Source organism: Salvelinus namaycush, unplaced genomic scaffold, assembly GCF_016432855.1.
Source record: "Salvelinus namaycush isolate Seneca unplaced genomic scaffold, SaNama_1.0 Scaffold788, whole genome shotgun sequence".
Taxonomy (NCBI): domain Eukaryota; kingdom Metazoa; phylum Chordata; class Actinopteri; order Salmoniformes; family Salmonidae; genus Salvelinus; species Salvelinus namaycush.
In genome coordinates this window covers 58,735-73,451 of record NW_024061517.1, presented here as the reverse complement: position 1 = coordinate 73,451, position 14,717 = coordinate 58,735, and the positions used below count along the sequence as shown (strand labels likewise).

The following is a 14,717-nucleotide window of genomic DNA, read 5'->3' as shown; positions in this document are numbered from 1 at the left end:
TTGGCCTTTCCAAATCATGTCCAATCAATTGAATTTACCACAGGTGGACTCCAATCAAGTTGTAGAAACATCTCAAAGAAACAGGAAACAGGATGCACCTGAGCTCAATTTGGAGTCTCATAGCAAACGGTCTGAATACTTATGTAAATACATTAGCAAAAAATTCTAAAAAACTGTTTTCACTTTGTCATTATGGGGTATTGTGTGTAGATTGATGAGGGAAAAATGTTTTATTTAATCCATTTTAGAATAAGGCTGTAATGTAACAAAATGTGGCAATAAACCAAGGGGTCTGAGTACTTTCCGAATGGACTGTATATTGAAAGGCAACAGTGTTTTTGTTTTGCTTCAATAGAGTGATCAGGAAAGTACAACTGTAGTTTTCCTTCACAGAAAATACATTAGTGCAACACATTCGGCAGAAAATAGCTTAATTTTCATCAGATGACAGCAGAAATGCAACGTTATTTGGCTGGCAGACACAATGATTAAATGAGCTAACAATGAAAAAGCAAGGTTTTTTTTTCTTCCAAAAAATGATGCATGGCTATCATTTTTCTAATCTTTATCATAGAAAGAATGTAGCAAGCTACATTTCCTATTGTTTTGCTTAAAGTTAATCTTGCATTTTACCAAGTAGGCTGGCTACACTGAGAAAAAGTACAGTTGAAAAGTAGCTCCACATCAGTCAGAGTGCTGTCTGCTGATAGAATGATGGAGGACAGTAGCTCCACATCAGTCAGAGTGCTGTCTGCTGATAGAATGATGGAGAACAGTAGCTCCACATCAGTCAGAGTGCTGTCTGCTGATAGAATGATGGAGAACAGTAGCTCCACATCAGTCAGAGTGCTGTCTGCTGATAGAATGATGGAGAACAGTAGCTCCACATCAGTCAGAGCGCTGTCTGCTGATAGAATGATGGAGTAGCTCCACATCAGTCAGAGCGCTGTCTGCTGATAGAATGATGGAGAACAGTAGCTCCACATCAGTCAGAGTGCTGTCTGCTGATAGAATGATGGAGAACAGTAGCTCCACATCAGTCAGAGTGCTGTCTGCTGATAGAATGATGGAGAACAGTAGCTCCACATCAGTCAGAGTGCTGTCTGCTGATAGAATGATGGAGAGCAGTAGCTCCACATCAGTCAGAGCGCTGTCTGCTGATAGAATGATGGAGAACAGTAGCTCCACATCAGTCAGAGTGCTGTCTGCTGATAGAATGATGGAGAACAGTAGCTCCACATCAGTCAGAGCGCTGTCTGCTGATAGAATGATGGAGAACAGTAGCTCCACATCAGAGTGCTGTCTGCTGATAGAATGATGGAGAACAGTAGCTCCACATCAGTCAGAGTGCTGTCTGCTGATAGAATGATGGAGAACAGTAGCTCCACATCAGTCAGAGTGCTGTCTGCTGATAGAATGATGGAGAACAGTGGCTACACATCAGTCAGAGTGCTGTCTGCTGATAGAATGCCGTCCTTGAATTCTCATCCGAGTGGAGAAGTGCAACTGAAGCACAAAGTTAGTCTGATGCCGAGCAGAAATTATAATAAGAATCATTTAAGTTCTGCGTTTATAAAATGCAGCAAGATATTTCTTATGTGTTTTATCTTTTTTTTTTTCCTGTGTGAAAAACGCAGAATTCCGCGTTAACACAACCCATACGTTTAACTCGCTACTTATCTAAGTAAGTGGCTGAATTAATCAGCCAGGTCACTTGTGAGACTTGCGATAAGTCAGCATTGGACTTCCATCCATGTCTGAGGATGTTGGGAGATGACGTAGAAACAGGCCACTAGGGGCAACAGGAAGTGATGGTACATTTAGAATGCAAGGTTACATGTTCGAATCCAGCTAATAGAATGTTGTTTTTGAGCTTTTTGTCCTTAACCTTTATCTTAACCATTCAGAGTCCATGCCTAACTTTAATATTTCAGAGATAATGCCTAAACTTAAACCTAACCTTAAAAATTCGGAGTTACCGCCCAACCCTAGTGTGTTGGTGTCTGTGCTGGTGTCTGTGTTGTTGTCTGTGTGTTGTCTGTGTGTTGTCTGTGCTGGTGTCTGTGTTGTTGTCTGTGTGTTGTCTGTGTTGGTGTCTGTGTTGGTGTCTGTGTGTGTGGTGAGTGATATGAAGGTCCATCTGTGTCATAATCAGTGGAAAATGGCTCACAGGTTATCAGCCCAGCAGAACAGACTGCTATTTATATAGCAGTGGTGCTTGCCAGTGGTGCTTGCCTACGGAGCTGTGAGGGGAACGGCACCTCCGTACCTCCAGGCTCTGATCAGGCCCTACACCCAAACAAGGGCACTGCGTTCATCCACCTCTGGCCTGCTCGCCTCCCTACCTCTGAGGAAGTACAGTTCCCGCTCAGCCCAGTCAAAACTGTTCGCTGCTCTGGCACCCCAATGGTGGAACAAACTCCCTCACGACGCCAGGTCAGCGGAGTCAATCACCACCTTCCGGAGACACCTGAAACCCCACCTCTTTAAGGAATACCTAGGATAGGATAAAGTAATCCTTCTAACCCCCCCCCTCCCCCTTTAAAGAGTTGGATGCACTATTGTAAAGTGGTTGTTCCACTGGATATCATAAGGTGAATGCACCAATTTGTAAGTCGCTCTGGATAAGAGCGTCTGCTAAATGACTTAAATGTAAATGTATATCTCTCTGTCTGACTCTGTCCAAACCTCTATTTCTATCTCTCTGTCTGACTCTGTCCAAACCTCTATTTCTATCTCTCTGTCTGACTCTGTCCAAACCTCTATTTCTATCTCTCTGTCTGACTCTGTTCAAACCTCTATTTCTATCTCTCTGTCTGACTCTGTCCAACCCTCTATTTCTATCTCTCTGTCTGACTCTGTCCAAACCTCTATTTATATCTCTCTGTCTCTGTCCAAACCTCTATTTCTATCTCTCTGTCTGACTCTGTCCAAACCTCTATTTCTATCTCTCTGTCTGACTCTGTCCAACCTTCTATTTATATCTCTCTGTCTCTGTCCAACCCTCTATTTATATCTCTCTGTCTGACTCTGGCCAACCCTCTATTTATATCTCTCTCTCTCTCTCTTTCTCTCGCTCTCTCTCTCTCTCTCTCTCTCTCTCTCTTTCTCTCTCGCTCTCTCGCTCTCTCGCTCTCTCTCTCTCTCTCTCTCTCTCTCTCTCTCTCTCTCTCTCTCTCTCTCTCTCTCTCTCTCTCTCTCTCTCTCTCTCTCTCTCTCTTTCTCTCGCTCTCTCGCTCTCTCTCTCTCGCGTTCTCTCGCAAGCAAGCAAGCAAGCAAGCAAAATGGATAAAAAGTGAACAGCAAATATTACACTTTTGTTCCAAAAGAACAAAGACATTTCAAATGTCATACTATGTGCAAATATTTAAAGTACAAAAGGGAAAATAAATAAACCTAAATATGGGTTGTATTTACAATGATGTTTGTTCTTCACTGGTTGACCTTTTCTTGTGACAACAGATAACAAATCTTGCTGCTGTGATGACACACTGTGGTATTTCACCCAGTAGATATGAGAGTTTATCATTTAAAATAAATCTAAAATCGAATTCTTTGTGGGTCTGTGTAATCTGAGTGAAATATGTGTCTCTAATATGGTCATACATTTGGCAGGAGGTTAGGAAGTGCAGCTCAGTTTCTACCACATAGGCTGTCTTCTCTTTTTTTTGTTAATTCTTTCCAATGTGTCAAGTGATTATCTTTTTGTTTTCTCATGATTTGGCTGGGTTTAATTGTGTTGTTGTCCTGGGGCTCTGTGGGGTCTGTTTGTGTTTGTGAACAGAGCCCCAGGACCAGCGGGTTTAGGGGACTCTTCTCCAGGTTCATCTCTCTGTAGGTGATGTCTTTGTTATGGAAGGTTTGGGAATCGCTTCCTTTTAGGTGGTTGTAGAATATAATGGCTCTTTTCTGGATTTTGATCATTAGCGGGTATCGGCCTAATTCTGCTCTGCAGAATGGAGTATATTTGAGTAATATTCTGCATGCAGAGTCTCATTTTGGTGTTCGTCCCATTTTGTGAATTCTTGGTTGGTGAGCGGACCCCAGACCTCACAACCATAAAGGGCAATGGGTTCTATAACTGATTGAAGTATTTTTAGCCAGATCATAATTGGTAGGTTAAATTTTATGTTCCATTTGATGGCATAGAAGGCCCTTCTTGCCTTGTCTCTCAGATCGTTCACAGCTTTGTGGAAGTTACCTGTGGCGCTGATATTAAGGCCAATGTGTGTATCGTTTTTTGTGTGCTCTAGAGCAACGGTGTCTAGATGGAATTTCTATTTGTGGTCCTGGAAACTGGATTTTATAATGTATGTTTTTCCCTTAACACCTGTTAGGCGGGCTGTCCCGACATCGGTACACACCCCCCACCCCCCCCCACACTGATTAGCATCGCTAGCATAGCGTCACAATTAAATAGTAGCATCTAAATATCATTAAATCACAAGTCCAAGACACCAAATGAAAGATACAGATCTTGTGAATAAAGCCACCATTTCAGATTTTTAAAATGTTTTACAGGGAAGACAAAATATGTAAATCTATTAGCTAACCACGTTAGCAAAAGACACCATTTTTCTTTGTCCACCATTTTTTCTCTCCACCACTAGCTATCACCAATTCGGCCAAATAAAGATATTGATAGCCACTAACCAAGAAAAAACCTCATCAGATGACAGTCTGATAACATATTTATTGTATAGGATAGGTTTTGTTAGAAAAATGTGCATATTTCAGGTAGAAATCCTAGTTTACAATTGCACCCACCATCACAACTCGACTAGAATAAATACACAGAGCAACGTGTATTACCTAATTACTAATCATAAAACATTTCTTAAAAATACACAACTCACAGCAATGGAAAGACACAGATCTTATGAATTCAGACAATATTTCAGATGTTCTAAGTGTTTTACAGCGAAAACACAATAAATCGTTATATTAGCATACCACATGTGCAAACGTTACCAGAGCATCGATTCAAGCCAAAGAGAGCGATAACGTAATCATCGCCAAAATATATTAATTTTTTCACTAACCTTCTCAGAATTCTTCCGATGACCCTCCTGTAACATCATATTACAACATACATATAGAGTTTGTTCGAAAATGTGCATATTTAGCCATAAAAAACCGTGGTTATACAATGAAAATAGTAGCAAAACATGCCTGAAAATGTCGGTCGCCATCTTTCAGAGTGATCTAGTTTAATCAATAGCTAATCATATACTTGACTAAAAAATACAGGGTTGACAGGAATCGAAAGACAAATTAGTTCTTTATGCAATCGCTGATTTACATTTCTAAAATTATCCTTACTGTGCAATACAGGGTTCGCCAAGCGAAGCTATAGCAAACAAAATGGCGGAATATGCGTTTAAAATTTTTCGACAGAACAACGAATTATCATATTAAATATTTCTTACTGTGAGGTGATCTTCCATCAGATTCTTGCGCAATGTATCCTTTCTTGGGTCTAATCTTCTTTTGGTCGAAAGATGTCCTCTGTCCGTCGAAATGCCCACTAACGTTCGACCGGGACCCCGAAATGTGCCCAAAGCTTCAAAGAGCATCACATAGAACTTCCTCAAAATCGCACTAAACGGATATAAATTGCTATAAAACGGTTTAAATTAACTAACGTATGATGTTTTTAACACCTATAACGGGTAAAAACATGACCGGCGCTATATTACTGGCTAAACAAAGGCTTGGAAAAAGCCAAGTCCGACGTCCTTCTTGCGTTGAGCGCAGGGTCCAAAAGAACGCTACTTCCGGTATTTGGTCATTTATAGAGGCACTGATTGCGCAATCGACTCCATTCAAATTGTCACCACTTACTGACATCTAGAGGAAGGCGTGGGCAGTGTTTGTATCCTCATAGGATTTACAGAGACTTTTAAAACTGATCTGGAACCAGAGGCCAAGATGTCTGAAATCTGACACACTGGGAGGAAAAGTGCTGTAGAATGAGTTCTGTTTCACTCAGAGACATAATTCAAACGGCTATAGAAACTAGAGAGTGTTTTCTATCCAATAATAACAATAATATGCATATTGTACGAGCAAGAATTGAGTACGAGGCCGTTTGAAATGGGCACGATTTAGCTGGCTACTCAGTAACGCCCCCTGCAGCCATAAGAAGTTAACACCACATTCCACCAATGTGTATAGCAGACCCTCATTCCAACAAAGCGAAGAAGAATTTGCCTTTATTTGGTTTTGTTTATTTGTCAATTTGGGTGTGTAGGGTGAATACGTGGTCTGTTGTAATTTGGAAAAATAAAAGATAAAAGATAAAAGCCCAATTTGACATTTGCTCAGTATATTGTTTTCACTGAGTAAATGTACAAGTCTGCTGTTAATGATAATGCAGAGGATTTTCCCAAGGTTGCTGTTGACGCAAGTTAATGGGGTCAAACTTGTCTCCACTTCAGTGGATTAGAGTGATCAGTCCTTGGTTCCAAATATTTGGTAAGACGACAGAGCCGAGGATGATGTTAAAGGGTTTAAGTGTAGCCAATTAGAATTTGTGGTCTGTATATTTCATAATTTCATATGGGATACCATCAGCACTACAGGTCTTTTTGGGTTGGAGGGTTTGTATTTTGTCCTGTAGTTCATTCAAGGTAATTGGAGAATCCAGTGGGTTCTGGTAGTCTTTAATAGCTGATTCTAACATTTGTAATTGCACATGTACAGTTGAAGTCGGAAGTTTACATACACCTTAGCCAAATACATTTAAAATCCGTTTTTCACAATTCCTGACATTTTATCGTAGTAAAAATTCCCTGTCTTAGGTCAGTTAGGATCATCACTTTATTTTAAGAATGTGAAATGTCAGAATAATAGTAGAGAGAATGATTTATTTCAGCTTTTATTTCTTTCATCACATTCCCAGTGGGTCAGAAGTTTACATACACTCAATTAGTATTTGGTAGCATTTCCTTTAAATTGTTTAACTTGGGTCATGTTTCGGGTAGCCTTCCACAAGCTTCCCACAATAAGTTGGGTGAATTTTGGCCCATTCCTCCTGACAGAGGTGGTGTAACTGAGTCAGGTTTGTAGGCCTCCTTGCTCACAAATGCTATTTCAGTTCTCCCCACAAATTGTCTATATGATTGAGGTCAGGGCTTTGTGATGGCCACTCCAATACCTTGACTTTGTTGCCCTTAAGCCATTTTGCCACAACTTTGGAAGTATGCTTGGGGTCATTGTCCATTTGGAAGATCCATTTGCGACCAAGCTTTAAATTCCTGACTGATGTCTTGAGATGTTGCTTCAATATATCCACATAATTTTCCATTCTCATGATGCCATCTATTTTGTGAAGTGCACCAGTCCCTCCTGCAGCAAAGCACCCCCACAACATGATGCTGCCACCCCCGTGCTTCACGGTTGGGATGGTGTTCTTGGGCTTGCAAGCCTCCCCCTTTTTCCTCCAAACATAACGATTGTCATTATGGCCAAACAGTTCTATTTTTGTTTCATCAGACCAGAGGACATTTCTCCAAAAAGTACAATCTTTGTCCCCATGTGCAGTTGCAAACCGTAGTCTGGCTTTTTTTATGGCGGTTTTGGAGCAGTGGCTTCTTCCTTGCTGAGCGGTATGTCGATATAGGACTCGTTTTACTGTGGATATAGATACTTTGTACCTGTTTCCTCCAGCATCTTCACAAGGTCCTTTGCTGCTGTTCTGGGATTGATTTGCACTTTTCGCACCAAAGTACGTTCATCTCTAGGAGACAGAACGCGTCTCCTTCCTGAGCGGAATGACAGCTGCGTGGTCCCATGGTGTTTATACTTGCGTACTATTGTTTGTACAGATGAACGTGGTACCTTCAGGCGTTTGGAAATTGCTCCCAAGGATGAACCAGACTTGTGGAGGTCTACAATTAATTTTCTGAGGTCTTGGCTGATTTCTTTTGATTTTCCCATGATGTCAAGCAAAGGGGCACTGAGTTTGAAGGTAGGCCTTGAAATACATCCACAGGTGCACCTCCAATTGACTCAAAGGATGTCAATTAGCCTATCAGAAGTTTCTAAAGCCATGACATAATTTTCTGGAATTTTCCAAGCTGTTTAAAGGCACAGTCAACTTAGTGTATGTAAACTTCTGACCCACTGGAATTGTGATACAGTGAATTATACGTGAAATAATCTGTCTGTAAACAATTGTTGGAAAAATGACTTGTGTCATGCACAAAGTAGATGTCCTAACCGACTTGCCAAAACTATAGTTTGTTAACAAGACATTTGTGGAGTGGTTGAAAAACAAGTTGTAATGACTCCAACCTAAGTGTATGTAAACTTCCGTCTTCAACTCTATATGTTTTTGCTGTTTGTGCTTTGTTATAGAGACAAAAGGATTGGAGAAGTGGCTTATCCATACATCTCCATTTTGGATAGATAACTCTTAGTGTTGTTGTTTGTTTAGCGTGGTTAGATTCGATGGATATTCAAATTTCCAACGTGCTGTTCGTTCTTTTTCCGTAGTGTATTTCTGTATAGTTTTAGTGATTCACCATAGTGAAGGTGTAGACTCAGGTTTTCTGGGTCTCTATGTTTATGGTTGGACAGGTTTCTCAATTTCTTTCTCAGATTTTTACCTTCTTCATCAAACCATTTGTCATTGTTGTTCAATTTCTTAGGTAGTCTGCTTGACATGTTTTGATTTGATAGGGAAGCTGAAAGGTCAAATATACTAGCAAGTTTACAACTTCACTATTACATTGTTTTGTTCAGGAAGTTGTCTAGAAGGGATTGAATTTGTTTTCTGGCAGGTTTCTACACTACGTTCCTTCCATCTATAGCATTTCTTAATATTATTCAGTTCCTTTGGCTTTGATGCCTCATGATTGAGCAAAGCTCTGTTCAAGTAGACTGATTTTGCTGTGGTCTGATAGGGGTGTCAGTGGACTGACTGTGAACGCTCTAAGAGACTCTGGGTTGAGGTCAGTGATAAAGTAGTCTACAGTACCAAGAGACGAGCTATAGGTGAACCTACTATAGGAGTCTCCTCGAAGCCTACCATTGACTGTGTACATACCCAGCGCCCGACAGAGCTGCAGGACTTGTGACCCGTTTTTGTTGGTTATGTTGTCATAGTTGTGTCTAAGGGGGTATATTGGGGAGGGAATGCTGTCACCTCCAGGCAGGTGTTTGTCCCCCTGTGTGCTGAGGCTGTCAGGTTCTTGTCCAGTTCTTGCATTTAGGTCTCCACAGACTAGTACATGTCCCTGGGCCTGGAAATGGTTGATTTCCCCCTCCAGGATGGAGAAGCTGTCTTCATTAAAGTATGGGGATTCTACTGGGGGATATAGGTAGCACACAGGAGGACATTTATCTCTGCTGAGATAATGTCCTAATTAATTTCTAGCCAGATGTAAAATGTTCCTTATTTTAATTAATTTAATAGAGTGGGTTAGGTCTGCTCCATACCAAATTAGCATACCCCCTGAGTCTCTTCCCTGTTTCACACCTGGTTGTTTGGTGGATGAGACTACCAGCTCTCTGTAACCTAGAGGGAAACCAGTGGGTCTTGTTTCTTGTAAGATGACAATGTCTGTATTTCCAATCTCTTTGATGAAGTCTGGGTTCCTACTCTTTCGACCAAAGGTAGATGACCTCAGACCTTGTATATTCCAGCATGAGATTGGAAACTCTTTGTGTTCCATAGTATCTAGTGTTGTTTTTGTGTGGTTTATGCCCGGACCATAACAGTAGGTTTGACCATTACATATCTCTCTCTGTCTCTGTCTCTCCCTCTCTTTCTCTCTCCGTCCCTTCTTACCCCCTGTGAGAATGCAGTTTGTAAAAATGCTGTGTGTGCATGTATGTGTTTTTCTGATCTGATTAGTCAAAAAGATTAGAAATGGGCTGCCTGTGTAAACGCAGCCTAAAAGCTTTTTTCTAGTGTGTGTAAATTTGTCTGTGCTGGTGTCTGTGTTGGTGTCTGTGTGTTGTCTGTGTGTTGTCTGGGTTCGGTGTCTGTGTTGGTGTCTGTGTTGGTGTCTGTGTGTGTGGTGAGTGATATAAAGGTCCATCTGTGGCATAATCAGTGGAAAACGGCTCACAGGTTATCAGCCCAGCAGAACAGACTGCTATTTATATCTCTCTGTCTCTCTCTCTCTCTCTCTCTCTCTCTCTCTCTCTCTCTCTCTCTCTCTCTCTCTCTCTCTCTCTCTCTCTCTCTCTCTCTCTCTCTCTCTGTCTCTGTCTCTGTCTCTGTCTCTGTCTCTGTCTCTGTCTCTGTCTCTGTCTCTGTCTGTCTCTCTGTCTGTCTCTGTCTGTCTCTGTCTCTGTCTCTGTCTCTGTCTCTGTCTCTGTCTCTGTCTCTGTCTCTGTCTCTGTCTCTGTCTCTGTCTCTCTCTCTGTCTCTCTCTCTCTCTCTCTCTCTCTCTCTCTCTCTCTCTCTCTCTCTCTCTCTCCCCCCCTCCCCTCCTCCCCCTCTCCCCCTCTCTGCCTCTCTCTCTCCCCCCCCCACTCTCCCTCTCTGACCTTGGTGAAGTTGAGTAGCATCTATTCTAGACACATTACACCTGGCACACACATATACTCGTGTACGTGACAGAATAGTATTCATCTCATATATGCTAACCTGTCTAACAGAATAGTATTAATCTCACATATACTAACCTGTCTAACAGAAGAGTATTAATCTCAGATATACTAACCTGTCTAACAGAATAGTATTAATCTCAGATATACTAACCTGTCTAACAGAAGAGTATTAATCTCATATATACTAACCTGTCTAACAGAAGAGTATTAATCTCAGATATACTAACCTGTCTAACAGAAGAGTATTAATCTCAGATATACTAACCTGTCTAACAGAAGAGTATTAATCTCATATATACTAACCTGTCTAACAGAATAGTATTAATCTCACATATACTAAACTGTCTAACAGAAGAGTATTAATCTCAGATATGCTAACCTGTCTAACAGAAGAGTATTAATCCCATATATACTAACCTGTCTAACAGAAGAGTATTAATCTCAGATATACTAACCTGTCTAACAGAAGAGTATTAATCCCATATATACTAACCTGTCTAACAGAAGAGTATTAATCCCATATATGCTAACCTGTCTAACAGAATAGTATTAATCTCACATATACTAACCTGTCTAACAGAAGAGTATTAATCTCAGATATACTAACCTGTCTAACAGAATAGTATTCATCTCATATATACTAACCTGTCTAACAGAAGAGTATTAATCTCAGATATACTAACCTGTCTAACAGAATAGTATTAATCTCAGATATACTAACCTGTCTAACAGAAGAGTATTAATCTCATATATACTAACCTGTCTAACAGAATAGTATTAATCTCACATATACTAAACTGTCTAACAGAAGAGTATTAATCTCAGATATGCTAACCTGTCTAACAGAAGAGTATTAATCTCAGATATGCTAACCTGTCTAACAGAAGAGTATTAATCTCAGATATACTAACCTGTCTAACAGAAGAGTATTAATCCCATATATACTAACCTGTCTAACAGAAGAGTATTAATCTCATATATACTAACCTGTCTAACAGAAGAGTATTAATCTCAGATATACTAACCTGTCTAACAGAAGAGTATTAATCTCAGATATACTAACCTGTCTAACAGAAGAGTATTAATCTCAGATATACTAACCTGTCTAACAGAATAGTATTCATCTCATATATACTAACCTGTCTAACAGAATAGTATTCATCTCATATATACTAACCTGTCTAACAGAAGAGTATTAATCTCAGATATACTAACCTGTCTAACAGAAGAGTATTAATCCCATATAAACAACAGAAGAGTTGTTTTCATGTTGACTAGCTAGTTAAATTCGGTTTGTAACCTTGACAACTCTCTCTACTTTTCCTAATCTTTATATTGTCCCCTCTCTCTCTCTTCCCATAACCCTCTCTTTCTCTCTGACATCCATATCTATATAACACATCTTTCAGGTCCCTTCACCTCCTTATTGATCTCTCTCTCCCTCTTTCGTTTCATGACTTATTTCATATCCACCCTCCTTCTGCTTTCACCTCTGATCTATAGCTACAACCTTCACATCAACCCTCTGATCTATATATTTACAACCTTCACCTCAACCCTCTGATCTATATATTTACAACCTTCACCTCAACCCTCTGATCTATATATTTACAACCTTCACCTCAACCCTCTGATCTATATATTTACAACCTTCACATCAACCCTCTGATCTATATATTTACAACCTTCACCTCAACCCTCTGATCTATATATTTACAACCTTCACCTCAACCCTCTGATCTATATATTTACAACCTTCACCTCAACCCTCTGATCTATATATTTACAACCTTCACCTCAACCCTCTGATCTATATATTTACAACCTTCACCTAAAATGGATCCCTCACTGTGCCTTAACATATTGTATCATCTGAAATGTTTCAGAGAAATATGTAAAAAAAAACACATAAAAATTAACTCTGCAAGTAATGTGGGTCAAGTAGACAGATGTGGAGGTCATGTATGATATAAGAGCCCTCACACAAGGTACTGATGGACCCCAGACATCCTCTATACCAGGAGTTTGAGCTCCTCCACTCTGGGAGATGTTCCAGGGTAATAGAGCACCAGAACACCAGAACACCAGAACACCAGGGCACCAGAACACCAGGGCACCAGAACACCAGAACACCAAAACACCAGGGCACCAGAACACCAAAACACCAGGGCACCAGAGCACCAGAACACCAGGGCACCAGAACACCAGGGCACCAGAACACCAAAACACCAGGGCACCAGAGCACCAGAACACCAGGGCACCAGAACACCAGGGCACCAGAACACCAGGGCACCAGAACACCAGGGCACCAGAACACCAGAACACCAGAACACCAGGGCACCAGGGCACCAGGGCACCAGAACACCAGAACACCAGAACACCAGAGCACCAGAACACCAGAACACCAGGGCACCAGAACACCAGGGCACCAGAACACCAGGGCACCAGAACACCAGGGCACCAGAACACCAGAACACCAGAACACCAGAACACCAGAACACCAGGGCACCAGAGCACCAGAACACCAGAACACCAGGACACCAGAGCACCAGAGCACCAGAACACCAGGGCACCAGAGCACCAGAACACCAGAACACCAGGGCACCAGAACACCAGAACACCAGAACACCAGGGCACCAGAGCACCAGAACACCAGAACACCAGAGCACCAGAACACCAGGGCACCAGAACACCAGGGCACCAGAACACCAGGGCAACAGAACACCAGAACACCAAAACACCAGGGCACCAGAACACCAGAACACCAGAACACCAGGGCACCAGGGCACCAGGGCACCAGGGCACCAGAACACCAGAACACAAGGGCACCAGAACACCAGAGCACCAGAACACCAGGCCACCAGAACACCAGAACACCAGGGCACCAGAACACCAGAACACCAGGAATCCCAAACAATCCTTTGTCCTATATATATAGATATATAGATATGTATAGATATATAAATATAGATATATAGATATATAGATATATAGTGGACAGATGATCACTGATTTCTCATGAACATTCTACTTGGATTTATTGTCTATGTTAGATTGTGTTATGTTTGCACAGAGCCGTAACCAAAATGTCCCCCTGGGGACTATAAAGTCATTATCTCCCCCCTCCCCCACCCCCTCACCCCCCCCCCCCCCCCCCCACTCCCTCCCTTCATTTTCAAAAGAATACAAGATAACAATTGCTGACATCATTAAAACCAATTATCGCAGAATCATCTTTTTTTTGTTGCAGATATAACCTCATAGTCCCAAACTCTCGACAGATTACACGCAGAGATTTGCTCTCTTCATCTGCCTTTCTGACCTCTCCGGGTACAACTGGGAAAAACTGGTGAACAGGCAACCATCTTATTCTGTGTCAGATTGTCTGAGGCGATGTCTGTAAAGTCGTCTGCCTCGTTTCTTGCTGTGTTGTTGTGTGTGTGTGTGTGTGTGTGTGTGTGTGTGTGTGTGTGTTTCTCTCTCGTAGTGTACAAATTGGATAATTTACAAGGCCTCAGAAAGAAATGAAAGAGGGGCCTGAAGTGGTCATTTTGATTGATGTAAGCTCAAGACGTGGGAATCAGTGTGTGTGTGTGTGTGTGTGTGTGTGTGTGTGTGTGTGTGTGTGTGTGTGTGTGTGTGTGTGTGTGTGTGTGTGTGTGTGTGTGTGTGTGTGTGTGTGTGTGTGTGTGTGACCCAAAACAATGTAGTTAATTAGCTGTAAATGACCTCTCTCCATCTCCATCTGAAAGAATGTGACAGACAGAGGAGGGAGGAAAGAGAGTGAGATGGATGAAGAATGAGAGAGGGAGGAGAGGAGCGAGGGATGAGGGGTGGCAGAGATAGAGGAAGGTCTCTCTAACCCCCCTCTATATCTCTCTCTTTCATTTATCTCTCGCTCTCGCTCTCGCTCTCGCTCTCGCTCTCGCTCTCGCTCTCGCTCTCGCTCTCGCTCTGTCTCTGTCTCTGTCTCTGTCTCTGTCTCTGTCTCTCTCTCTCTTTTGCTCTCGCTCTCGCTCTCTCTTTCGCTCTCTTTCTCTCTCGCTCTCTCGCTCTCTCTCTTTTTCATTTCTCTCTCTCTCTCTCTCTCTCTCTCTCTCTCTCTCTCTCTCTCTCTCTCTCTCTCTCTCTCTCTCTCTCTCTCTCTCTTT

The 14,717-nt window shown here is 41.7% G+C and overlaps 1 long non-coding RNA gene across 1 annotated transcript in view; it reads left to right on the top strand.

Moving 5' to 3' along the window:
• The window catches only part of LOC120042818, a 114,799-nt gene that overhangs the window by 42,942 nt on the left and 57,140 nt on the right, over positions 1–14,717 (top strand). The gene's annotated exons all lie outside the window — the stretch shown is intronic.